General features: G+C 42.9%; 1 protein-coding gene across 3 annotated transcripts in view; it reads right to left on the bottom strand.

The window, feature by feature from the left end:
* The window catches only part of RFX2 (regulatory factor X2), a 98,830-nt gene extending 82,717 nt beyond the window's left edge, over positions 1–16,113 (bottom strand). For 2 of the 3 annotated variants that reach the window (XM_073323871.1, XM_073323868.1), the window contains exon 1: positions 16,029–16,113. The gene's annotated coding sequence lies outside the window, so the exon portion shown is untranslated. Of the gene's footprint in view, positions 1–13,173; positions 13,228–16,028 lie in introns of those variants that run through there. The other variant, XM_073323872.1, reaches the window with a different exon arrangement.
* Between the last annotated feature and the right edge of the window lie 10,092 nt (positions 16,114–26,205).

Below are 26,205 nucleotides of genomic sequence, written 5' to 3'. Positions count from 1 at the left end.
AGGAAGGCGAAAAACCTCCAGGGCCTCTTCCAATCTGCCCTGGAGGAAAATTCCTTCCCGACCCCAAATATGGCGATCAGCTAAACCCTGAGCATATGGGCAAGATTCACCAGCCAGATACTACAGAAAATTCTTTCCTGGGTAACTCAGATCCCACCCCATTTAATATCCCATCACAGGCCACTGGGCCTATTTACCATGAATATTTAATTACCAAAACCATGTTATCCCATCATACCATCTTCTCCATAAACTTATCGAGTTTAATCTTAAAGCCAGATAGATCTTTTGCCCCCACTGCTTCCCTTGGAAGGCTATACCAAAACTTCACTCCTCTGAAGTCAACCCTTAAAGCTTATATGGCTTGTGAAGTAGTCCCAAGCTAATACCTTAAAGAAAAGGTAAAGTTATTGTCAAATAATGTGATAAACTGCTCTATACTTGCCTGTGGGAAACTATGTTCTTTCTTTACTTCTGTGACACTTTTCATCAAGTGCATATTTTTAATTGACAAGATCATTAAATCAGACTAAAGGTTCACTCTCAAATTATATTATTCGTTTATTACTAATGAGGAGAGGGTTTTTTTAAAAACAACAACTCAGGTAATATTTAATATGTTAACATGACTTTAGACTGCATATACATTTGGTGTAAGCTGCGAGCCATCAGAATACAAAATAAAACCATGTGAACTCAAAGATCTGATCTATAATTAAAGACATAATGACCTAAGCACAGAAGCATATAGAAACAGGTTTCAGAGTGGTAGCCATGTTAGTCTGTATCAGCAAAAACAAGGAGTCCTTGTGGCACCTCAGAGACTAACAAATGTATTTGGGAATAGAAATTAGTCATTCTAATCTAGGATGCTGAAGATTGAAAGGACATAAGTATATTTCAAGGATGGATTTAGTCACCAGAATTATTTTCTTCAGACCATTTCTCACATCCCAAATCACCAAAGACACAGATGCACACAGCTAAATATAAACTGCAGCACAGTAACAGAAATGGGGGTTAGGGAATGTCAATCATTCATCACACATATAGTGTTGATGTGAACTTTAGAAGCACCTATATATATTCAACCAGAAATAGAGACAAAACCAACAGTCTTCTTTAGCTTGTACTCTCAGTTAAATTGCTCATGTGACAGATACTACAGAGGGAATAGACACATTGCTGGGGGAAAGTATTAATATAAGAGGTATTTTTCAAGTACATTATGTGCCACAGAGCCAGCTAGTCTCAACCTCTGACATGTTTTCAGAAAGCTATGGAGAGATTTCTCAAAGGTGCTGCTCAAGAAAGAGATGCATGGAAACATTTTAAGTGATTTATTATAAGAGTCTTTGTTGGTTCTCTTACTTAAAGAAAATTATAGCAATGATGCTTGAAGCAATTTGTGAAGAACAGAAAAGTCTGGCCCACAGCCTTGAGCTCCTGTTCTGTAAATCCCTCTTTGTGTCTGTACACTGTGTTTCTACAGGAGAAAAATCAATAAAGTATTCTTATAAACTCATAAAACAGGATTAATACAGAGAATTCTTTACCTTCCAAAATTTGTTTTCAACCCACTGTTGGCTTTAAATACACTAAACCCATTGTACCCTACTAGACTAAGGTTTCTGGAAAAAACTTCTAATGTACATACGATGTTTATTACATTAGTTGATCCTATTATTTCTTACATACCTCTCTTAGTGAGCCATGGGGCTTTGTAACCCATCAACATGTCTCAGTGCTGACATGGAAGCACCATCTCCAAAGGCAAGAGGGTTGCTCAAGCTCCGTACCCATTCATGCTTTGCTGAGGGTACTAACAATGGTGCTATGAACATGGTTTTATGAGGTGAATAAGTGGCACTTAGGAACCTGGTAGAAAGTCATCAACTCATTTCACACAGACCAGTTATTAGTCAGTAATAATGACTTTCAGTCACTGCCAGTTTGGACTGATCTGAACCTGAGACTTAGTGGAAAATGGGTCTATATTCCATAACAACTGAGATATAAAAATCAAAGGAGCTACAAATGAAATTTTAGAAAGAAATTGTCTACATATGACATTCCGCAGTCTTATATAATGGTGGAGGAGAATTTGAAGAGGGATTCACAGAATGTATAACATGAACAATGTTCTGCATGTCTGAGATCAGAATATAAGTTCAACTAAACAGCTGCCAAAATGAAAACTATGATAAATTCCATAACAATAGACTAACTAATAGGAGACATATCACATGTCAAAGCATTAGATAATTCTTCAGGGAACATGAATAAGGATTACAATATGAATGATATCTGAATACAGGTATTTGATGGCATTTAGAAAAAGAAATATTGCTGTTTTAGGGCAGGAATTGAAAATAATTCTAGATTGGAAATAATTATCTCTATTTAGATTGCTTTAAGAACGGTTTCATGTACCAGTGTTTTGTTTTCATCTTTTGAAAAAGCTTGCCCATACAATATTATGTTCTGTCAACTTTTCTATAAACTTTTCTCAAACATTTATAATATTTATACTCACTTATACACACACTTCCATTATATAGCTGGAAAGTTTCAGCCCAAAATGTAAATGTTTCAGAAATCTACAAATGTATGAAAAGAGGGATTGGTCATTCAAATGGTTTGGGGCTTTGTCGTTAGGTACTACAAAGCACTAGCTATTGCAGACACTGCATGGATAAAGCATTGGTCACCCAAGGATCTCAAAAGTATTTTAGAAACATTAATTAATCCTTCACAAACCAACCCAGCTCCTCTTTCCACCTCCCACTCCAAGGAGGTAGAGCAGCATTGATTTTTTTCTAGTACGTAGATGGATAAATTGAGGCACAGAAAGGTTAAGGGCTAGTTTGTGTCATTAAGGCAAAACCCAAAGCAGGAGAGGAGTAGCATGACTTCAGGGGGAACTCTGGTGGGGATTGGGCCTCTAGGCTGCCTGGTACACAGCTCAGGAAGGTTTCACAACCCCCTTTATCCTTTAGGATGGTGAAGCCTGCTCTCCTTGGTGCAACATACATCCCACATGTGCTTAGATGTCAGCTTTTTGGAGCAGGAACTGTCTTTTTTGTTCCATGGTTCATACAGCACCTAGCACAATGGGGTCCTGGTCCATGGCTGGGGCACCTGGGTGCTTCAATAATACAAATAATAAATAATAATGATAGATACATATTATATGTCTAGGCTTTTCTATGGTACTGATCACCAGGGAATCTGCACAGCTTATCTATATTAACGAATGTGCTGTAAGGATACACTCGGGGGGGGGGGAGGGACCAACGATTAACCAAATGTTACAGATCAAGGCACACAGAACTCATATGACATAGCTGAGCAGGGAGCCAAACTGCAGTTGTCCATCAGGCATCAGTAACAATCTTACAAAACTGAACATTGTAATAAGGCATGTCACATTTTTAAGTGCAACTGTCATCTCCTGGATCATATGCAGGAAAGCACCGAGTTTCTTCCACAGTATATATTTACAGAGACTATTAACCAGCAATCTGCTACTCACCTCTACTGCAATCCACTCTTACAATAACTACGGACAAATAAACAAACAGACATGAGCCTGGCCATCACTCTAGTGTGCTGTATACTTATAAAGGATTATGTACCAGAATCTTAGATATCTAATTTACTGCTTTAATTTGAATTTCTAATTTGAAGTTTGCCTATTTCCAGGGAAAAAAAGAAAGAAAAGCTCACTTTCCACAGTCTTCCCTCATGGGGTTAAAGAGGGTCTATTTGTTATTAGTAAGTTTATCTGTATTATACACTCCAACTAGATTATACCTTAATGAGCATGAAAGACATTTGTCTTTCTAAAGGACAGTGTGTTAGGATCCATCCCACTTTCTCCCTATAACTAAAAGGCTGTGTCTATAGCTGTTACCCCCATCAATAGGGAAGATTAAGCACAGGCAGTTAAAGAGGCAGAACGCTGGATGGAGACTTGCAATCCCATAAGGATGCTTCTCTGACCAGCAAAACACTACTGCTAGAACAAGGGAATTAACCAGCATCTCTGACAAAGAGAAGTTCTTTTCTCTATCTTGTCCATTTAAATTGCAAGCTCTTTGAAGCAGGGACTGTGTCTCATTATATTTCTGTACTGCGCTTAGTATAACATGGCTTCAATCCCCCATTGGGGCCTCTCAGCACTATGATAACAAAATGATAATGCTATTTAATTGAGTTAATAATTAGCACTAAAGAATGAATCTGTAGAAAGTTATTCCTGCTTGTTACATCCCTCTAATATATGATGCTTAGGCATTGCACTTGCTTTCAAAATTCCAGAATCCACGCAAACCTAATGCACTATCTATATACAATTGTTAAATAACTAATACTAATATCCAGTATTGGCTGCACTGAAATCTCACCCCCTTCACTAGTGAGTGTTAATAGACAACTTGGCTTTCATCATTTTAAGGAATGTATACCAAGGACAATTGTTTAATTGTTTAACAACTTACTCCACTTTATTAAAATTGTACTATGAATAAGTAAACCAAGTCAATAATAACAATTCTATTATAATAATGAACTTTCAACACACCTAAAAGACCAGTAACTTATATAAACATTCTCCTAAAGCCCAGTAACTTATATAAACTTCTAATAGCCATAGTGTACAAGCAAATAATTCTGTGATTCAAGCAAAAAGTGAGTTTGTTATAATAACTTGATTTTTTCATCAGTTATCTCCCTGCTCTGGATCTTCCAGAGTGTTCTGTCTTTTAGGGCCCTGTCCGTAAACACTGCTGAGTGTATTGTTGGAAGGAATCTTATAGAAGACAACAACATTCCAGTAGTAAACTCTATGCCTGGTAGAAAATGTCTGAATACCCTGGGCTGTAAGTACTGCAAAGCCGGGGCTATCTTTACTTTTACAGTGCCCAGCATATTCTCAGTGCTTAATAAATGATGATTGTACATCATCAATTTCAGGGGGCAACAAATGGCTCAGATGGTGCCTGGACCATGAAGAGGGATTAACTTTACTTGTATCTGTTTGGGAAAAGAAGTAAACCTAGAAAAGCCTCCACTTTAAATACATAAGAACACAAGAGCTGCCACAGTTGGCCAGACCATGTTCCATCTTGCCCTGTCTCTGGCAGTGGCCCATACCAGAGCTTCAGGGTCAGTGTACAGAACAGGGCAATTATGGAGTAATCCACCCCTGTTGTCCACTCACGACTTCTGAGTCAGAGGCTTACGGTTGCCCGAGTATGGGGTTGCAACCGTGATCATCTTGGTTACACATTGATGGACATAACCTCCATGAACATAACCAGTTCTTTTCTGAACACAGTTATACTTTTGGCCATCACAACATCCCATGGCAATGAGTTCCACAGGTTAGTTGTGCGTTATATGAAAAAGTACTTCCTCGTTTGTATTAAACCTGCTGTCTATTAATTTAATTAGGTGACCCCTCTCTATTCATTTTTTCCCACACCATTCTTGATTTTATAGACTCTATCATACCCCTACTTAGTCATCTCTTTCCTAAGCTGAACAGCCCTAATCTTTTTAGTCTTTCTTCATATGGAAGCCATTCCATACCCCTGATCATCTTTGGTGCCCTTCTCTGAATCTTTTTCATTTCCACTATGTCCTTTTTGAGTTGGGGCAATCAGAACTGGACACAGTATTCAAAGTGTGGATGCACCCTGGACTTATATAATGGCATTATGATATTTTCTGTCTTATTTTCTATCCCTTTCTTAATAGATCCTAACATACTGTTAGACATTTTTTGACCGTTGAGCAGAACTTTTTAGTGAACTATCTATAGTGACTCCAAGTTCTCTTTCTTGGGTGCTAACAGCTATTTTAGAACCTATCACTGTATATGTGTGTGTGTGTGTACACACAGTTATTTCCAATCTGCATTACTTTGCACTTATCAATATTAAATTTCATCTGCCATTTTGTTGTGCAGTCACCAGTTTTGTGGGAGCCCTCTGTAACTCCTCGGAGTCAGCTTTTGACTTAACTGTCTTGAATAATTTCATGTCATCTGCAAACTTTGTTACCTCACTATTCATCCCCTTTTCCAGATCATTAATGAATATGTTCAACAGCACAGGTCCCAGTACTGATCCCTGGGGGACCCTGCTGTTCACCTCTCTCCACTGTGAAAACTGACCATTTATTCCTACCCTTTGTGGAAATATAGTATATATTCAGCAGGCAGGCTGCTACTTCTGTAAAGGTTTCAAGACCTGGGTGAAAGCAAGGACATTTCATTTCCCTCATTGGTGCAAACCTTGAGAACAATGCAATGTGTCTATCATATTAAAAAGAATAAATATTTGTCAGGCAGAAGGTAGCTCTGTAGAATTAACTTGGTGACCAAAAGCCATTATTGCCTCTTATTATCTGCACTTGTTAAAGAAATACCTCCCCCCATGGTTGTTCATCCTGAAGGTCATGCATATTTGATAAGATCCACATTTCAGGTGTTGGGTGGATTTTGATTTGAAACAAAATAGGAAATATGTTTAAATTCAGAGACTGAAGAAGAGATTAGTAGAATCAATGTGCGTGTGTGCGTGCGTGTGCGCATACACAGCGTCTTTAGGCACAGAGAGGATTTCAAGTTCTGTTAATTTATTGTCAGTACATCACAAAACAACTCAGGACGAAGGAGTTGGAAAGAGAAGGGCAGTCTCACACAGAATCTTCAGAACTGCAATGCCCAAGAACAATGTAGCTGAGATAAGGAGTGCTGTCTTACCTCAGAATTTCCTTGCTTTGCATTTTTCGTGATCTTCACCTTATCAGAGGCTAGTGTAGAATTCTATTTTCTAGCCAAGCAAAAACATAATCTAGATAAATGAAATTTATTAATTTACTGCCTGCCTGAAAGACTCCTGAATCTGGATAGTTACATTGACCGTTACATCTGGCCTAAGAGAAAAATGAAATCTGGCTGCCTGCTTCAGTTTCCTTGTGAATGCCACTGCAGGGAAAAAATAAAATAAATAAACAAAAGGATGATTTGCCCATCTGCCACATTTTGCTAAATCTTTCTTCCTGCTTCTCTCAGTGAGCTGTGGCCCAGACTGTCCATAACGAAGACCCTCTGGAGAATAAAAAAGAAACTCCTGCAGTCAGAGGGACTGATATAATCTTTCCCCTTTCTTCTGGTGCTTTCTTCACCTTATCAGCATTACCTAGCATTATCTGGGTTTAGCCTCAGTCAGCTAGCTTTTAATCTAGATAGCAGGTAAGTCTTTCTACACCAAATGACAGATCGGAGAATATAGAGTTGAGTGTCATCTGCATACTGAAAATACTGCAGCCCACACTTTCTTGCTAACCTTCTTAAATCCCATACACACTCAGCAGAAGAGGCAGAAAAGCTGCCCAAATACGACTCTGAGATCTCCCACAAAGAAGAGAAAGCTCTCAAGCAATTCCATTTTCTCTTGCTGGTTCTACAAACTCATCATCCATATTTCATGGTCAATGGTATTAGAGGCATCTGACAGACCTAAAAGAATCAGCACAAATATCTGATCTTTATTTATCACCAGGAGGAGATTCTGTGTATGTACAGAGCCTAGCACAACTTTAGCACCTAACACCACTAGTGGTGTTAAGTGCTAAAGTATACAAATTAATAATAAGAAAGAAAACAGGCTTCATCTCTGTATCATACTCAGGATGAAGTTCTCATTAAATAGGGCCAAGGAAATCCAAGGAATCTAGACTTTCTTCACACTCAGCTTTTCAACAAGCAAAGAGTCCTGTGGCACCTTATAGACTAATAAGCGTATTGGAGCATACGCTTTCGTGGGTGAATACTCACTTCGTCAGATGCAACCAGATAAGGTATATTTGAGAAAAGACGATAACTGGAGAGGTTGATGTCCTCAAGCAATTAACTGAACAAAGACCTAAAGTTGTTCCATTAGCAGATGCTACATCTTTCCCCACCTTGAGTAAGAATTGAAAATCAACTCCAGTAAAGCTCTGAAACCTCCATGTTGGCTTACCCCAGCCAAGAGAAACAGGGATTTAACTCTCAGCCCACACATCCTCCATTGTCTCCAGAACCTCAGTGAGAGGCACTGCTGAAACCCAAGCAGAAAGCTTCAGCTTTTATGCCAGCAACCCAGGCCTCTACTAAGTTAGTGGTAGATAGCTAAAGCAGACTCTATGAAACCTTACCTGCAAAATAACATGCAAATTCCTCAGTGAGAGATACGCCATCACCAGATGCAAGTTAGCTAGATTAACCACCCAGTACAGTTCTGCCCAACAAATGCTATGCTATAGTGAAGGTGAAGTTACTCTTCTTCAAAGCCATGAAATAATCTTTTCAAAACCTTTTTGTGATACCATTGGTCACAGTGAGAAAGACTTCTGCCACCAATGCTATATCATTGTCTCCTCCTGTTTCATCAGTGGCAGACAATCAAAATACCATTGTGACCAGCAAATTTAAATGGCTACTTCCCTGATTTCAACAGCCACTGCATCAATAGTTTAGGATAACAGTTCATTATAAAATGCCCCCACCATCCACTGGCTGAGTGGCCTGTGGATAAGGTAATGCTCTACTTCAGAGACTTCTGAAACCTAGCACACTCCCATTAGTCACCGAGGATGGCTATCAAAAGAAGACCTTTACTCTGGTCCCAGAACTGAAGAGATAGTCTATGACCTCTAAGAATTGCTATACTGGGTCAGACCAGTTACACATCTAATTTGGTACCTGCCTCTGACACTGGCCAGTACAAAGTGCTCCAGAGAAAAAGTACAAAACAACAACCTCCTCCTCATCCAAAGTTCAACACTTTGGAATAATGTGCCATAGGGGAATCCTTGTTTTCCCAACCCCCGCCCCCCATCAGTCAACAATTGGCTGATGCTCTGAAGCAGGAAGGTTTATATCTCTTTTTGCATCCCATCTAACATAAATGTGGATCTTCTTAACCACATTTGGCCAAACCTTTTTTGAATCCTACTAAAAGTCTTGGCCTCAACAATATCATCCAGCAGCAAGTTCCACAGATTAGTTACCCTGTTAACTTTAATTCCATCCCAAAACCCAAATTCCAGTGTTTGGCCAGCTGAATGTTGAGCCAGAAACTATCTGGGACAGTCCCATGGTTGTCATGGTGGCCATAGGATCTTAAGCTAACTCTGAAGAGCTGTCTGACAATGCCTAGGCAGGTGGTGAGCTGAGGCTACTACTTGGTAAAATGAACTTGTTAAGCATACTATTACCTCACCTTATCCCCTGTCCTTTTCTATTGCTGTATCTTGTCACACTCCTAGACTGTCAGGTCTCTGAGGCAGGAACTTTCTTAAGCCTGATCTACTCTTAAAACTTAGGTCAACGTAGGTACAGTGCTCAGTGCTGTAAAAATTGCAGACCTAACCTCCGGTGTAAATGCAGCTACGTTGATGGAAGAATGCTTCTGCCAACCTAGCTACCATTGCTCAAGGAGGTGGTGTTCCTACACGGATGGAAAAACTCCTTCCATTGCTGTAGTCTGTGTCTACGCTACAGGGTTGCTACTGCCCCATAGTGCCCACAGCGTAGAAGACATGGCCTTAGTTATGTCTCTGTGCAGTGCCATGCACAATGGGGCACCTGATCCTTTATTGAGGCCTGTAGGCATTACCATAATACAAATAATTAAGAATTGTCAGACACACAGATAATGAAGTCACCCAGGACACTTTCTTTTAGCAACTCCAGTACCTCTGCAGAAGTAAGTTCCATCAGCAATTTGTACATTAATGCAGGACCCATCTTAATTCCATCCTGTGACTTCCATACGAGCTGGGTACTCTTTAAAATCTAGTTCTGGAATGGGAAGCCATCTGTGTTTAGAGCCAGATGCAGCCAAAGCTACATGATTCATACTAAATGGGTATCAAAATAAACCACACAAATACAGACAAAGAATCAGACAGACAATGAAAAATAACGTTTCCATGAAGGCAGAAGCAACAGAGAGCATATCCATATATATTCAGTAGGTATATACATGCTTTACTACACTGGAGGTTGTTTCCAGTATGCAGACTTAACATTTCATAAGGTCAATATTGTATCCTGACCACGTCTTTTCCTGTAACTAATCCTCACTTTAGGGTTGAAGATTCTAGATTTACTAGCCATTCTGGATACAGGTGGGTGGCTAAGAGGCGTGCAGTTGCTCCAGCCTAAATTCACTAAAATATGATCATAGCCTCTAAAAAGCCCCTTTCAGCATAATAGCCATTTTCAAAAGATACTAAAATAAACACATTCCTTTCAAAGGAACCAGCCATCCCTTAAAAAAAATCAGAGCTTCCCAGGGTTTTTTTTAAGTATCAGAAGACCACCTAATAAGCCCATCAGAAGATTTAGTTGTAACATGCAAGTAGCTGTGATGGTAATAAAAACCAATCTCATCAGTTGTACTCTTTGAAGTTGAATGGATAACATACCAACTCTGACACAAAGATCATGACTACATTCAATTTTGGACTAGGATCCATCTACATGCATTTCCCCACACATAGGGCAAGATTTTGGAAGTTAGCTCCCATGTATTTGTTAATAAAAGTGAGCCCAATTCACCCTTGGGGTAACTCCAAGAACATCACTGAGTTACACCAGGGATGAATCTGGCAGAGTCTGTCCATCTTCATCATGACTGATAGTACATGATGACAGTGAGGACACACGTACTATCACATCTATAGAGTCTATCCCCAGTCCCAAAAGCTATTCCTCGTTTAAATAATTATTCGAACAAATGGCCCAAAGAGAACAAGATGAATGTGCGAACATCAGTTTTCTTTGTCTGCTGTTACTTTGTAAATATCCACATAGGGTATGTATCCACAGATGATTCGTTACACTTCTTGCACATGTCTTCCACACACTCATCTTCACCATAGTGTTTTGTGATACTGGTCCCTTTGAAAGTGTAACTGCAATGCCCAGTTATTGAGAAGGCTAATTTTCTAGCAGAGATTAACACAAGTATAGTAGGAAGTCAACTATGCTGGGAAGTCTTCCTGCATATACGTTAGATAATGATATGCTCAGGAGAATAAACTTTCTTTCTTCTGAAGAACAATAAAAGAATCTAATCCCATTATGATATGTAAATTACTTTACAAATGCCATTATTTGGCATTGGTACAGATCTTCAAACCCTACCTAGCACCAAATCAACAGAACACAAATCAAAAAAAAATTTAAGGTCATGGTTGGCAGAAGTCCTACCACTTTTACATTGCACAGAAATCTCCTGAAATGTTTCCCTCTATTCTCATCACCACACCTCAAAAGTGTCCCTTGCTCTTCAACTTCATACAGAAAAAAAAAAAGGACTACCTCCCTGTCATAAGTAAATATGAACATTCTTTAAACAAGGGGAAGTAACAGAATTCCTTCACTAATCGAAGAGATGAAATCATATGTCTAAATGCAACTCAACACACTTAAAAAAACAAACAAACAAACAAACAGTTGAATGGCGTCTACAGAATTTTGGTATTTTCTGTTTGTTCTTTAATAGCTAGCTGAGACAAAAGTACAGAAGTTTTTCATAGAACAACTTCATTCAAAGCTGAGGATTCCCTGTAGCTGGAAATACGATTCGCACAGTGCAGTGCACTGAAATAATTCATGTCTTGCATTGTTCATTATGAACACAAATTCTCTGTAAGTGGGTTCCCTGTACATTAGGATTCCCAGTTACCAAACGTATTAACGTGTACATGGTTCAGCCTGAAAAGATATATTATGTTGTCCATTAACGGATTCACATCATAATTAGTTCACATGCTACACAGACACTGGGACAGTTTAACTGAAGAAAGCCAGTACATTCTGAGACAATAAGGTGGATTTGTGAGTGTTTGAACACAGGAATAAAGAATTGCCAGTGCAAATAAGACAAAATACCTAGTCTCAAAGCACAGACAGAACAAAAGAAAAATCCATATGTTTCACATATCAGAAATATAACCTCAAATCACAGGATTGCAGTTACCAATGCTCAAGGAAATTAGACTGTCTGCTCAGCACCCCACTTCAAGTCCTATCATGCTACTCAGGACAGCACTTTGCTCCAGCTGGCATGTGTCCAGACTTTAACTGTGCTGGCATTTGTTTCTAGAAAAGCAGAGAGGGGAAAACTGGTTTAAATATATCTCAGCAGTCTTCAGCAGAAACTTTTGCTGAAGAGTGTAGCATTAAGATAAGCTATTGAATCAGCAATGCCTTCATCATTATATGTCTTTGTGCTCCATAAGATACTTTTGGATTCAGAGAACATTTTCAGTACTAAATCTGGAGAATTGCACAAAATATAAATTAGGTCATCTATGTTTTCAGTCTGTATTTAAAAAAAGAAACCAGATCTCTATTAAAGCTAAGATGTGTCAGTCTTCTGGAGTTTTACAAATATCAAGCTATTTAAAAACTACCAAAGTAATTTGCTTTTCTATACAATTATTAATTTTGAACCAGCAAGAAAAGGAACAGTTGTTAACTATTGAGATGAGACAGTCTCATATCAGTCCTGAACAAGTTTGGCTTAGAAATCATATGAGTGGAAGATAAAAAGAAACAGTCTGGGTTAAATATAAGCAACTGTGATTTATTTCCCTTTAGCACTGATGTTATAAATTTGCAATTTAAGGGTCTGATCCTGAGAGATACCAAATATCCACAACATCCTTTGATTTCAGTGGAAGTTGTGGGTGCTCAGAACTTCCCCATGTCTGGTCCTATATTATTGTGATAAAGCAAAGATTTAAGAGATACACAGAACTGGCACAAAACCTCACAGAAAACAAATTTCCAAGTCACATACCCTAGATTATACAGAAAGTGAATTTCAAATTTGTGCATATAAATAGCCAACCCAGAAGGGCTTGTGTAAACTTTCAGAGAACAGAAACAATACCATGCAATCTTCTATGCCCCTCCCTCAGTCCTCTGTAGTACTGGAAGATCTCATGAACATTCATCCTCTCAGCACCAGTATCACTCCCATTTTACAGACTGGGAACCAAGGCACAGAGAAATATGTCAGTGTTGCCAACTCTCACTATATTTGTTGTTTTTCTCAAAGCCCCAATTCCTGAAGTCAGGTGATTACATGAGACTCTTACCTTTCCTTTAAAAAGAGTCCATTTCTAGCCCTCATGGTTTCAGAGTAGAGCTTGAAAACATGAAGTCTAGAGGCTCTAAAAACAGAAGGCACATTTTAAACAAGAAATGTTGGTTTATTTTTAAATTACTCTCATAACTTTTGAACAGTGCTGGCAATATCAAGATTTTCAAAAAGACCTCAGCACCAGGTTTTCAAAATGTAGCCATAAGTATCACAGGGGGAGCTACTGTGTGCTAGGTACTTTTAAAAGTCTGGTTCCAATTGTGGATACTGAAAACCTGACCCTAAGGGACTAGAGCAAGGTCTTTGGAGTCCAAATCCAAAGCTGTAAGCACAAGATTATCTTTCCTTCTAACCAATCACCACTAATCAAGTTATTTTGAGTAGCAATTATTGTATATTCACAGGAAACTATTCTTAGTCCAATCAGAGTTCATAAATTTTCAAACAAACTGAACAAAAACATGTTAATCTTGAATAATGTAATTGAAAAAGTCAATAATCTGCTTGTGGATATTCCAAGAGCAGAAAAATAAATTATATCATTTGTTGCCAGGTATTCACTCAGTTCTACCTCAAGTACTATAAACAAACAAGATTTTGCATCTTTAAAAAAAAAAAAAAGATTAAAAAGGTAGAATGTTTAGTATCTAAGTTAAAGAATGGAATGATGTAGTCAGTCTACAGGAACTCAGTCTTAAATAGACACATTTGAGGTGGATCTTCTCTTACACTGATATTTGGTGTATCACAACATGTGTTATTCAAAATAAACAGGAGCAATCAAGTGAAGAATAGCCTGCACCTGCTTCACAAAGTTCCTATTAAGATTTTCACATATTACTCTAACTGCAGGAAAAACAGAGAGTAAGACTTGCTAGCTCCAGAGAATTGAATCAAATAAATGACAGGTGGAAACCAAACAAGTTTTGCTAGATGTGAAGTTAATATAAAAACCCAGGAGAAAAGGAGGAGAAGGAAAAAGGGAGCAAAGCTTATGCAAGTTCCTTTAAAAAGAAGCTACTTGAGTCAGCTACCATTTTTCCTTCTTTTTAATTTACATTCATGCCATGCATCCAGAAACTTACAATGTGAAAAGGAGAAGAAGGAACGGGTTACTTTGGCCAGTGCTATGTACCAACTAATTGTTCTTTCAGGGAATACTTTTGTTCAAAACAAAACATCAGAACATGAAATTCAGGGCACAAAAATAGGAAGAAATAATTTATCATTAGAGGTTTTGAACTCCCTAACATTTGTATCAATTCTTCCACCTCCAAGATAACCAGAGGGTAAAGAAACACAACTCAATGCCACACTTGAGTCCCAAGGCTGATTTGTATTTCTTTTTTTTTAAAGAGAAGGCAACAGAGTTTAAAAGAAACCTATTAAATCATTTTGCATGATGGTGGTTACTGGAAAAGTTACAGAATAAGAGTGATAGGAAAGAAAGGAAAGAGATTAAAGTTAGATGAGATAAAGACAGAAAAATTAGAAAAAATGTAAAATCCAAACCCTTAAAAAAAATGGGAAAAAATGTTTCAGAGGAATGTGGCTCCATTTTATCCAATATCCTCGTCTTTCATAGTGGCCAGAACTGGATGCTTCAGAGGAAAGTGCAAGAAACTCTGTAGTGAACAATTAAGGAATAATCTACCCACAGGGGAAGTTTCTTCTTAAACTCTCTCAGTGGAAGTTTGTTTATGCCCAGAAGCACAAGTGTTGAGATACTTTATAAAATCTCATCCTATCTAATGAAAACAGCAGATGCTCTCAGTATCTACTTACTTATCGAATCCTCTGTAAAATATTGCTAAACTCTTGCCGTAGTGAGTTCCACAGGTTACATATGCATTGGGTAAAAAAAGCATTTAATCAATGTCGTATTTGTTGCCTTTCCATTTCACTGACTGTCCCCTTGATCTTGTATTATGAGAAAGGGTAAGAGCACTTAATTCACCTTCTCTATGCAATTGGTTAAAGGCAACATTTCACTAAAAAGGAAAAGGCAGGAGAAAGTGTTGGGAGGAGAGTGGTGTTGTGGCAGGCTCTCTCCAAAACAGAGAAAAGGCCAGTGTGGTGTGTACATCATCTGATAATAAGCCTCCCCCACCAAAAATACCTCAGGCAGGGGCTGGGCAGAGAAATCTCTGAGCAGCAGCTCCCAACGCCCACAGGAAAAAGTTTGCAAAGAGGCAGCAGGAAAATAAGTTACATTAATAATAAATAACATGCAGCCAAAAGCCAGGGAGAAAGCCAGGGCACAAACTGGTGTAACTCCAGTCCCACCTCCTCTAAAAATCAGATAAACTCCAGGTCCCCTCACACTGCCACACAAACAAGATTCACTCCAGCCCCAGCCCTCCAGATCAGTCAGTCCAGCCCCCACCCACATAAGCCAGAATCTCTCCAGCCTCCCTGTCCCTCCATAAGCTCCTCAGTGCCCTCTCCTACTAACCAGTCACTCCAGCCCCCTCCCACGAACTAGAGTCACACTCGTCTACACCAATCCAGCAACTCCTGCCCCCTCCATCTCCCGACCTGGAGTCACTCCTGCCCCCTCCCGCGAATTAGATTCACACTAGTCTACCTCAGTCCAGTCCTTCCAGCCCCTCCCCGCATGCCTCCGAAGTCACTCCAGCCCCGCAGCACAAACCAGAGCCACTCCTGCCCCCTCCGCCCTCTCCCAAATCGGAGTCACTCCTGCCCCTCCACCCCGCACAAACCGAAAGCCATTCCTGCCCTTTGCCCTCAAAACCAGTTTCACTCCAGCCCCATGGCCAGTCTTGTGGCACCCCAAAGGGGGTGGGGGCACCTCCCCTCAGGGACCCCATCCCATCCCTGCCCTCTCACCTGCCCTCCCCGCCGGACTCCCCGGGCTGCGCTGGGCTCAGGCGGCCGGGGCTGCGTGTTGCTACCGTTGGCAAGTAACAGTCTCCAGGACTACGGTCACTATGGCGCCTCGCGCGGGGTCTCGAGGCAACTGTTGCTACCCTCTCGCCTGACGTCACATGCAGGCCGCGCCCTCTTCTCGAGGGAGGGAGGGGGTCTGGGTTCCGCGGCGGCTGGTTGGCCCTAGGGCTGTCGCTCACATAGAAGGCGGGGCGGGCCGCGGCCAATCATGTGGGGGTAGGGGTGGGGCCGGGAGTTGGCGCGCGCTTTGGCGCTTCAACTGGAGGGAGGAGAGACCGTGCAGGAGTGGGAGGGGCCAGCAGGGGACGGGGTCACCTCAGCCGTCAGTCTGGGGCATGAGACTTCCCGCGCCTCCCCTCAGCCCGGCGCGGGGAGCCGGTCTGCTGCTGCCCCTCGTCCCGCCCAGCGGGCAACAGCCTCGGTGCCCAGGAGGCGGGGGCTAGTGAGGGAGGGAGTAATGGGGGCGGGGGCTGGCGGGAATGAGGGGGTAATAGGTGGCGCTGCTGTGGGAGAAAGGGTAACGGGCTAATGGGGGTCTGAGCTGGTGGGGGTAAGGAGGCAGGGTGAGGGGGTGGGGCTGGGGGTTATGGGGCAGGGACTGGAAGAGGTAAGGGGGCAGGGTGAGAGGGTAGTGGGGTGGGGCTAGGAGTAAGGGGCAGGGACTGGTGGGGGTAAGGGGGTAGGGACGGTGGGGGTGAGAGGGTAAGGGGGCAGGGTGAGAGGGTAGTGAGGTGGAGCTGGGGGTGAGGAGGCAGGGACTGGTGGGGGTAAGGGGGCAGGGTGAGGGGGTGGGGCTGGGGGTTATGGGGCAGGGACTGGAAGAGGTAAGGGGGCAGGGTGAGAGGGTAGTGGGGTGGGGCTAGGAGTAAGGGGCAGGGACTGGTGGGGGTAAGGGGGTAGGGACGGTGGGGGTGAGAGGGTAAGGGGGCAGGGTGAGAGGGTAGTGAGGTGGAGCTGGGGGTGAGGAGGCAGGGACTGGTGGGGGTAAGGGGGCAGGGACTGGTGGGGGCAGAGTGAGGGGGTAAAGGGGTGGAGCTGGTGGTAATAGGGGTTGGAGCAGGATGAGGAGGTAATGGGGTTTGGAGCTGGTGGGGGTTAATTAGTGATGAGAACTTATAGAGGACATGGGGAGGCAGGGCTGGGGCTGTGGGGGCAGAAAGGGGTACAGGCAAATCGGGAGAGAGGATGCTGTGGGGGCTGAAAGGGAAACACAAAATAGGGCAGGCACTGAAGTGGATGGTAGTAGACTGGGGAATAGAGACAGAACCCCCTTTTGCTCTCGGACATAGGTTCATGCCCTTATTCTTATGAAGAGAACCGCCAGGTGTTTAATGAAGATAGGTGGTGAGGACTTCAATTTCCTTTCTCATCCAAAAGACATCCCATTCCATTCCCCTCCATCACCATGCTGTGGCATTAGCTTCAGTGCTGACTCAGGGATGAGCATCACCTTCTAAGTAACCAGCACCACCTAGGTGTTCCTTTATCCACGCACTGACTAGAACTGACCCCTACTTACCTTGCCAGACCTGCAAAGTTCTCAGCCTACAGCCATGGGTCATATTTAGAATTTCCCCTTATTGACTATGGTTTTTCACCTTTCTCCCTACAAATTCATCTGTTTTGTTACAATTTGTAACATCTAGAGGCTCCACCCAAGATCTTGTGCTAGGTGCAGTACGTGAACACAGTGAAAGATAGTCTTTGTATTGAAGAGTTTACCATCTAAATAGATAAGACAGGTAACAGGTTCAGGGGAAAGTAGGGGTGCAGAGAGTGGAAGGGATTTTCTTGCCCAAAGTCATCCAGCAGGTCAGTGACTATTGATGGATAAGCTTGTTGGATAGATAGATTTGACTAGATATTTGAATCTTCACCTTTCAGTTTGTTTACATTTTTTACAAGTGAAATTCTAGCCAGTTAAATATTAAAGAGCTGCTGTTGCATTATGGGAAACTGCCAAATCTCTCTGGAAATAGTCTGTTTATAGATTAGCTGCATTTCTGTTCCCTCACCCCTTTACCACACATGGGCATTTGCATCTAAACAGGCTCTTTGTTTCTTAAGAATTTATTTGCTCTTGTTTATTTCTTCCTACCTGAACTAATAATTCTCCATGACATCAAAATGGTTTCCATAGCAATCAATTGTGAAGTCACAAACAACAAGCAGAGGATTACAGTTTGAGCTGAGGTCAAACGGCCAAAGTAGAAAGAAAGCAGTAGAAAGTAGAAATAAATAACATTTGAGCAAATACTGTTGTGTAGTGTTGCTGTATGCTGTTAAACATCTGCCATTCTCACCCCAGACAAGGCTGCATTTCAGCACTGGGTGTGGCACTTCCAGAACATGGTGTTTGTAATTCGGTTTGGGGTTCTTTCTGGATGAAATGTGTAAACTACCATTTGATACAAATCGTCTGTCGGCAGGATTGTTTCTAAGTGGAATATGCATTACGGGTTTTCATGAGCCCGCCAGGAAATAGTCTACAGAATGTCTGACTATATAATTTGAATGGCTTTAATGGAAAGTCCATTTCCCTGTTAAGCTGTGTGTGTGAATTGAGCTAGAGTGTGTATTAAGGAGACATCTGCTGGTTGAGATTGCACAATGACTTGTAAGGCACATTTCAAAAGGGCTTGTCTAAAGTTAGGAAACTTCGGAGCAGTATAATAATGCTGATGAAAACATCTAATATAGACATACTGCACCATGCAAAATGAGGCTTGCACACTGGGACCATTTATGTTTGTACAGTGCCTAACACTGTTGGGCTGAAAAACAGACCCACAAACACCAAACGGTACAGGCAGGACCTAAATCTCTAACCTTTGGACAAAGAGATTCTCAAAAGCTGGAAGAACGAGGAGTACTTGTGGCACTTTAGAGACTAACAAATTTATTTGAGCATAAGCTTTCGTGGGCTAAAACCCACTTCATCAGATGCATGCAGTGGAAAATACAGTAGGGAGATATATATACACAGAGAACATGAAAAAATGGGTGTTGCCATACCAACTATAACAAGAGTAATCAGTTAAGGTGAGCTATCATTAGCAGGAGAAAAAAACCTTTTGTAGTGATAACCAGGATGGCCCATTTCCAACAGTTGACAAGAAGGAGTGAGTAACAGTAGGGGGAAAATAAGCATAGGGAAATAGGTTTACTTTGTGTAATGACCCATCCACTCCCAGTCTTTATTCAAGCCTAATTTAATGGTGTCCAGTTTCCAAATTAATTCCAATTCAGCAGTTTCTCGTTGGAGTCTGTTTCTAAAGTTTTTTTGTTGTAGTATTGCGACTTTTAGGTCTGTAATCGAGTGACCAGAAAGACTGAAGCAAGGACTGGCCTGTCTCTCCAAGATCCCAACGCTTCATAGAGATCTTGTAGGTGTTTGTCTCTGTCTGAGGGGTTGGAGCAAATGCGGTTGCATCTTAGAGGTTGGCTGTAGACAATGGATCATGTGGTGTGGTCTGGATGAAAGCTGGAGGCATGTAGGTAAGTATAGCGGTCAGTAGGTTTCCAATATTGGGTGGTGTTTATGTGACCATCGCTTATTTAGCACTGTACTGTCCAGGAAATGGATCTCTTGTGTGGACTGGTCCAGGCTGAGGTTGATGGTGGGATGGAAACTGTTGAAATCATGGTGGAATTCCTCAAGGGCTTCTTTTCCATGAGTCCAGATGATGAAGATGTCATCAATGCAGCGCAAGTAGAGTAGGGGCGTTGGGGGATGAGAGCTGAGGAAGCGTTGTTCTAAGTGAGCCATAAAAATGTTGGCATACTGTGGGGCCATGCGGGTACACATAGCAGTGCCGCTGACTTGAAGGTATACATTGTCCCCAAATGTGAAATAGTTGTGGGTCAGGACAAAGTCACAAAGAACAGCCACCAGGTTTGCCATGACATTATTGGGGATACTGTTCCTGACGGCTTGTATCCTTGCAACAAAGCCCATTAATGACCTTACCTCCATCACAAGGATGTTGTGAGCAGCTTTTAGCAGAGAAGTGGGGGGCTGTGCTCTCTCCTCCACTCTTATTTTAACCACTGGTTGTAAGGCCGATGTAATGAAAGCTTGTACATTCCAGCAGCTCTGTACTCTAGCTTAGGGCATGTCTACACTGGAAACTTCAAAGTGCTGTCGCGGGAACGCTCCCACGGCAGCACTTTGAGAGCTCTCCCAGCGCTCTTGGTAATCCACCTCCATGATGGGATTAGCTCCCAGCGCTCGGAGCCCAGCTCCCAGCGCTCGGAGCCCAGCTCCCAGCGCTCGGAGCCCAGCTCCCAGCGCTCGGAGCCCAGCTCCCAGCGCTCGGAGCCCAGCTCCCAGCGCTCGGAGCCCAGCTCCCAGCGCTCGGAGCCCAGCTCCCAGCGCTCGGAGCCCAGCTCCCAGCGCTCGGAGCCCAGCTCCCAGCGCTCGGAGCCCAGCTCCCAGCGCTCGGAGCCCAGCTCCCAGCGCTCGGAGCCCAGCTCCCAGCGCTCGGAGCCCAGCTCCCAGCGCTCGGAGCCCAGCTCCCAGCGCTCGGAGCCCAGCTCCCAGCGCTCGGAGCCTTCTACACTAGCGCTTTAAAGCACTCAGACTTGCTGTGCTCGGGGGTGATTTTTCACACCCCTGAGCTGGCAAGTTAGAGCGCTATAAAATGTAAGTGTAGACAAGCCCTCAGCCTCCACTCTCTGTATGGGCTTTGCTTAGCAGTACCTGCTTTTAAGTCAGCATTAACTATCAAGCTTCAAAGAAACCTTTTTGCCTTTCTCTGCAGAGAAGTTAATCCAAATGGAAGGGAGATTCGCACAGGTGTAGGCAGCCTGCCCAGGAGGGGTTCCCCTAGTAGTGTAGGTAATCTACGTCCCCAAGAGGCAGTAGCTAGGTCGATGGAACAATTCTTCCCTCTCCTAGCACTGTATACATTAGGGGCTAGATAGGCATAGCTACATCTCAATGGTGTGGATTTTTCACACTCCTGAGAGACATAGCTATGCAGATATAAAATCCTAATGTAGACCAGGCCAGACTTCCCTCTGTTGAGCCTGGGCCTAGCCAGCTCAGTCCTCAGGCTAGTTAATGAGCCCAGCCGGGCTGCAGCAGAATCACTTGATTCGTGACCAACACTGCTCCAACCACTACGCATGACCTGCCCACACCCCAGTCCATTACAGTATAACTATGTCAATTAGGCGTGTGATTTTTTTTAAACGAAAATAGTTATTTGGATATAAAATGTCTTATACTAGCATATCTTATTTCCCTTCCTTTATGGGAATAATCTATACTGGTATAAGCACTTTTATACCAGTGTAACTGTGTCCACACTAGGAGGGTTGTACTGCTTTAAATATACTGGTATAGTCAGAGTAGTACAAGTTTTGTGTGTAGACAAGCCCTAAGGCACAGAGCTGGGAGTGAGAAGAAAGACACATGAGGGACAGTTCAGAGGAAGATAGGTTGGGTCAGGATTCATTTTTGTGTCTCAGGCTTAGTCTACACTACAACATCTTGGCAACATAGTATGTTGGCTAGGATTGTGAAAAAAAATCACACCACCTAGCCAACATAATTATATCCGCAAAATCTCTAGTGTAGGCATAACTATACTGACAGAAGAGTGCTTCTGTCAGCTTACCTCATGGGGAGATGGTGTGGTTATGCCAACAGAAATCTCCAATCTCCTTTGCTCCACCAGCAAAGGCTCTGTAGTGTAGACGAGTGCTTATTATTAAAATTCAAAGATAAAAGTATGCTTTTCTTTAAAAAAAAAGTTTGCTGGTGTTGCTACTGCCAGCGACATGGGAGTTTTTCTGAGAGGAGAGGATTTTTCCGCACAACTTACTGTCGTAAGTGAATGTACATATCACGGATATTTTTAGTAAAAGTCATGGACAGGTCACGGGCAGTAAACAAAAATTCACAGCCTGTGACCTGTCCATGACTTGTACCATATATCCCTAACTAAAACTAGGGCTAGGGGGTCAGGAGTGCTGTGCGGGGCGGTCCAGGGGTACTGGGGCATGGCCTGGACCCCCACTGGTGCTGGGGGAGGGGGCAGGCAGCAATACATGGCCTGGGATTCCTGCTTGTGCTGGGGGAGGGGGCAGGCAGCATCATGCAGCCTAGGACCCCAGAGGGTGCTAGGTGTGGGAGGGTTGGCGGGGCTGACAGGATCCCTACCCAGCTCTGTGTGTCCCTGCAGCTCCTAAGGGGAGGGAAGGCCAGAGCTGCCCCTGCCATGAGCTCTGGCTCCGCAGCTCCCATTGGCTGGGAACCACAGCCAATGGGAGCTGCAGGGGCGGCATCTGCAAGCACGGGTAGCATGCAGAGCCCCCTGGCCCCTCCACCTAGGAGCTTCAGGGACATACCGGCCGCTTCCAGGGAGACCCCTTCCCTCCACCCCCACCGAAGTAAGCACCAGCCTGCACACCAACCCCCTGCCCCAGCCCTGACCCCCCTCCCACTGCCAAACTGCTCCAGCAGCAGCTGGTGCAGCTGGCCCAGAGGCTGCCTGATTTGCCAGCCACACCAGCCACTGCAGAAATCACGGAGGTCACAGAAAGTCACGTAATCTGTGACTTCCATGACCTTCATTACAGACACACAGTCTTAATCATGAAGCACTGAACAAGTATCGTTAACATTCACTCTGATAGTGTACATGCTCGTTCAGATTTTCTCTTTGCCCCAAACACGTTTGTTCCTGGCAAACAGAGAACATGTTCTACATATTTATAGCCATGCATCTTAAATAAGTATTTTGGGTTCAGAAGAGCCTCAAATGTTGTGATTGATTAAATGAAGAGATGGCACATTTCAGGTGTCCCAGATGTTCCTAGGACACTGGGCTGTTATGGGTAAAATGCCTAAGTGAATTAAGTGCCTCTGTCATTTTTATAATGGAACAGGCACCTAAGTGAAAAACTGAAAAATTGGAACTGTCCTAGTAAACAGGGATATATGGTACTTTAGTCCCAGGGCATGCTTTCTACCTTGTGCAGACATATATACATAGACTGCCATCCTGATATGGTAGCATTCTGCACCCCCTGCACAAGATGGAAGGTAGAAGAGAATCAGGCCCCGCCCCTCCCCTGCCCTGCCCTGTCCCATCCTGCCTCGGAGTAGCCAGAAATGCTCCCTTATGTCCAGCACGCAATCCCTTAGTAAATCCCTACAGTAAAGCCTGGGATATTAGCCAATTTCTTGCTGGGAACTGGGTATTATCAAAGGTTTGTTAATTATTTTTAATTAGAAGCTCTTCATTGTGTGTCAAGCTGGTCACTCTAATAAATTCTTCCGTTTCTTGAACCTGTTGCATAAGCCAGATCTCATCACTTCCATTCCAGCCCCTTCAGGACCAACATCTATTTAGTGAAAGTCTTCTAGTTCTAGAAAGGTTTCAGAGTAACAGCCGTGTTAGTCTGTATTCGCAAAAAGAAAAGGAGTACTTGTGGCACCTTAGAGACTAACCAATTTATTTGAGCGTGAGCTACAGCTCACTTCATCGGATGAAGTGAGCTATAGCTCACGAAAGCTCATGCTCAAATAAATTGGTTAGTCTCTAAGGTGCCACAAGTACTCCTTTTCTTTTAGTTCTAGAAAATTGTTAATGATAACACAACAATCTTCCTGCTACGGGAGTAGATAAAACAGACCATACACTGTATCCCCTGGCTGGGATGATTTAGTTGGGGATTAGTCCTGCTTTGAGCAGGGGGTTGGACTAGATGACCTCCTGAGGTCCCTTCCAACCTTGATATTCAATGATTCCATGATAGCTAACTGCAGTTGTACCAGTCAGACACAAGAGGGCACACTTCTCTCTAAAAGTGACCTCTAATGTGACTCGAAAAGGAGGTGCCAAAAGTATTCCTTTTCTTTTTGTGAATACAGACTAACACGGCTGTACTCTGAAACCTGTAATGTGACTAAAATCTAGTCCCTTGGATAATGTGTGCTCAATATAACTGGTTGAAATGTTTCAACATAAAACAAATTTTGCTCCCCGCCCCCGGAAAAAAAAAAAAAAGGTGTTTTGAAGGAATGAAAATGTTTTGTGGAATCATGCTGGGTCCTTTGAAATTTCAAGTTTTTCTGTGAAAAATGTCAGCATTAAAAGACCTGAAGAAGAGCTCTGTGTAGGTCAAAAGCTTGTCTCTTTCACCAACAGATGTTGGTCCAATAAAAGATATTACCTTACCCACCTTGTCTCACTAACATTAAAAAAATGTTTTTATAGTGGGGGGGGAAGCACCCCACTTTCATTCACTTTTTTACCCTTCGCCACAATTTTTTTTCCAGTGCGGGGGAAAAAAAATAACAAAAGTGACAACTGGCTAAAATGAAACTTTTTGAAAACATGTTTTGAATTTTTTGTTTAAAAAAATGAAAAGTTTCAAATGAAACAAAACATTTTCATCGCTTTCAATTTTTTTCTCAAAATAAAACCTTTCTTCAACCAGCTCCAGTGCTGAAGGCCTCAACAGCCATGGTAAGGGTAGATCTACACTGAAAACACTAGAGTGGCTCAGCTGGTTCTGATTTGGTAGCATTTTACATCCACTTAGCACACAGGGAAATAACACCCAGTTCAAGACAGAGCATGTCTAGACTAGGATAACAAGTGTATTTTTTAAACATATCAAAATGTTTTAACAAACAAGTTGTAAAACTCTAATGGTGTATTAGGGCAAGTTGTATCTGAACATGTGTTAGCTGGTCAAAATGAACCCCAAAGGAGCTGAATAGCCTTGTAGACCTCCATCACAACTGTGTCACTGAAACTGGTTCCTGAGTACTGATAGTAATCTGGGGTGACACTCTTCCATAGTGGGATTGCCACTTGCTTCTCCATGCCGAGGGATATTCTCATTCTGGTGTTCTTGTGCTTCAGGGCTAGGGCAAGCTCAGCCCACAATTCCAGGAACGTGACCTTTTGCAGCCCCTGTTGGCCCCCAAAGTGATCCAGTTCCACCATTCAGTGTTCATTGACCAGCCCAAAAGTGTTGGTCCACCAAGTATAACTACTCCAAAGCTAGATCTTACAGGAGTGCCTGAGCAACGTCAAAGCACAGATTCTCTTATACCAGCTTGCTCAGCCTGCAGATTCCTCTAGCAAGCACAGTGCTGTGGCCACTGGATCTGCTTTCCTGTTGTAACAGTGGACAAGAACGCACTGCATTCATTTGGCCCTCATCCTTGCTGGCAGAGATCAATTTGGAAATAGTGCAGGCACCAGTAAATTCTGGAATCCAGTGAAAGTGATAATGGACGTTTGACCTCTGCTCCCATAATTCCCTCAGGGCATGGCTACACTTGCAAACATAAAGCGCTTTGAGTTAAACCCGCCTTCGGAGAGTGCAGTAGGGAAAGTACTGCAGTCTATCCACACTGACAGGAACAAGCGCACTGGCGTAGCCACATTTGCAGCACTTGCAGTGGCATTAGGAGCGATGCATTATGGGCAGCTATCCCACAAAGCACCTCTTCCCATTCTGGCGCTGTGGCTTGTGGGAAGGGGGTGGGGGGGGGCAGGGCATTCTGGGTCCTGTCCCAATGCCCCGTGATGCATCAGTTTGCATCCCAGCAATCCCTGTCCTTCCGTTCACATTTGGTGCTATCTTTCAACGTTTTTTGTACTGCACGCTCAGTCTTCCCTTTTGGTCTGCGGGAATGGAGCCTGAACTGCTGAGGAGTACGCTGATGAGTCTCGCCAGAACGTCACATTTGGCAGTCAAGTTATTCCTCATGATCCACAGTGACAGTGAGGGCTCCGACAATGATATCGACTCGAGTAACGCATATAACACAAGTTTGCTTGTGGCATTCATGGACATGCTCACCAGCGTGGAACACTGTGTTTTGGCTTGGGAAACAAGCACTGAGTGGTGGGATCACATCGTCATGCAAGTCTGGGATGACGAGCAGTGGCTGCAAAACTTTCAGATGCGAAAAGCCACTTTCACGGGACTGTGTGAGGAGCTCACCCCCACCCTGCGGCGCAAGGACACAATATTGAGAGCTGCCCTGACAGTGGAGAAGTGAGTGGCTACTGCAATCTGGAAGCTGGCAACTCCAGACAGCTACCGATCGGTCGCCAACCAGTTTGGAGTGGGAAAGTCGACT

This window comes from Lepidochelys kempii, chromosome 25, assembly GCF_965140265.1.
Source record: "Lepidochelys kempii isolate rLepKem1 chromosome 25, rLepKem1.hap2, whole genome shotgun sequence".
NCBI lineage: Eukaryota > Metazoa > Chordata > Testudines > Cheloniidae > Lepidochelys > Lepidochelys kempii.
The sequence above is the reverse complement of the archived record's forward strand: the minus strand, read 5'-3'. Positions and strand labels throughout refer to the sequence as shown.